The sequence below is a fragment of the Procambarus clarkii genome, chromosome 5 (assembly GCF_040958095.1).
Source record: "Procambarus clarkii isolate CNS0578487 chromosome 5, FALCON_Pclarkii_2.0, whole genome shotgun sequence".
NCBI classification, from domain to species: domain Eukaryota; kingdom Metazoa; phylum Arthropoda; class Malacostraca; order Decapoda; family Cambaridae; genus Procambarus; species Procambarus clarkii.
In genome coordinates, this window is record NC_091154.1 from 21,492,048 (window position 1) to 21,494,408 (window position 2,361).

The window sequence follows — 2,361 nt, forward strand, 5'->3', positions numbered from 1 at the left end:
TTCGCAAAGGCTTTCGATAAATGTGACCATGGCGTGATAGCACACAAAATGAAGTCAATGGGAATAACCGGTAAAGTAGGACGCTGGATACTCAGTTTTCTGTCAAACAGGACTCAGCGAGTAACTGTCAACCATATAAAATCTAGTCCAAGTGCAGTGAAAAGCTCTGTACCTCAGGGTACAGTCCTTGCACCGCTGCTTTTCCTTATTCTCATATCAGATATAGACAAAAATACAAGTCACAGCTTCGTATCATCCTTTGCAGATGACACAAAAATCAGTATGAAAATTACCTCGGCTGAGGACATTGAAAAACTTCAAGCTGATATTAACAAAGTTTTCGACTGGGCATCAGAAAATAACATGATGTTTAACAGTGATAAATTCCAGGTACTCAGGTACGGTAAAAATGAGGACCTTAAACATAATACAGAGTACAAAACACAATCAAATGTACCCATAGTAGGAAAACAGCATGTAAAGGATTTGGGAATAATAATGTCTGACGACCTAACGTTTAAGGAGCATAACCAAGCAAATATTGCGACAGCCAGAAAAATGATAGGATGGATTACGAGAACTTTCAAATCCAGGGATCCCATCACAATGGTTGTACTCTTCAAGTCACTTGTGTTGTCCCGTCTTGAGTACTGCTCAGTACTCACTTCCCCCTTCAGAGCAGGACAGATTGCTGAAATAGAGGGAATACAGAGAACATATACGGCACGCATAGATGCAATAAAGCACCTAAATTATTGGGATCGTCTCAAAGCCCTCCAAATGTACTCACTAGAAAGAAGACGAGAGAGATATCAAATAATATACACCTGGAAGATACTGGAGGGCCAAGTACCAAATCTACACAGTAAAATAACAACGTACTGGAGTGAACGACATGGAAGAAAATGTAGAATAGAACCAATGAAGAGCAGAGGTGCCATAGGCACAATCAGAGAACACTGTATAAACATCAGAGGTCCGCAGTTGTTCAACGTCCTCCCAGCAAGCATAAGAAATATTGCCGGAACAACCGTGGACATTTTCAAGAGGAAACTAGATTTATTCCTCCAAGGAGTGCCGGACCAACCGGGCTGTGGTGGGTATGTGGGCCTGCGGGCCGCTCCAAGCAACAGCCTGGTGGACCAAACTCTCACAAGTCGAGCCTGGCCTCGGGCCGGGCTTGGGGAGTAGAAGAACTCCCAGAACCCCATCAACCAAGTACCAACCAGGTAACCAGGAAACGTTTCATACACTAAATGATGTTGTTAATAATGAACTAAAAAAAGTTCACTTATGGATGTCAACCAACAAACTAACACTTAACATAGAAAAGACCTACTACATCCTATTTGGAAGCAAATCTACAAATGCAATTCAGCTTCAGATAGACAATGTAAACATTAGCAATAAAAATGATGGAAAGTTTCTTGGCCTATTCCTAGACAAGAGACTCAACTTCAGTACCCACATACAACACAACTAAGAAAGTCTCTAAAACAGTTGGTATACTCTCCAAAATCAGATATTATGTACCTAACTCTGCTCTCATCTCTCCATATGCACTAATCTATCCCTATCTCAACTATGGTATCTGTGCATGGGGTTCAACCACTGCAAACCACCTCAAGTCCATCATCACCCAGCAAAAATTTGCTATCAGAATAATATAAAATTCAGCTTTCAGACAACACTCAGCCCCCTTGTTTAACTCCCTAAACATGCTAAACATAATCTCACTCCATAAATTCTCTTGTGTCAACTACATTTACAAAACCCTGTTCTTAAATGCAAATCCTGCTCTGAAACTCTTCCTGGATAGATGTCTCCAGTTTGCAGTCTCCGTGGTGTAGTGGTAAGACACTCGCCTGGCGTTCCGCGAGCGCTATGTCATGGGTTCGTATCCTGGCCGGGGAGGATTTACTGGGCGCAATTCCTTAACTGTAGCCTCTGTTTAACGCAACAGTAAAATGTGTACTTGGATGAAAAAACGATTCTTCGCGGCAGGAGATCGTATTCCAGGGACCATAGGATTAAGGACTTGCCCGAAACGCTACGCGTACTAGTGGCTGTACAAGAATGTAACAACTCTTGTATATATCTCAAAAAAAAAAAAAAAAATGTAATAGGACCCATTATCACCACACCAAAAATAAATATCTCTTTGATATCCCCAGAGTTAAACTTAATCTGTGTAAACACTCTATGCAAATAAAGGAACCCAGTTTATGGAACTCACTCCCTATTGAATTGAAAAGCTGTCCAACTTTTACATCATTCAAAATCAGTACTAAAAAGTACCTAATTTCATCTTCATAGTTTTTCACTTTTTGCCTTAAAATTACACTGTATCTATTGCTACCC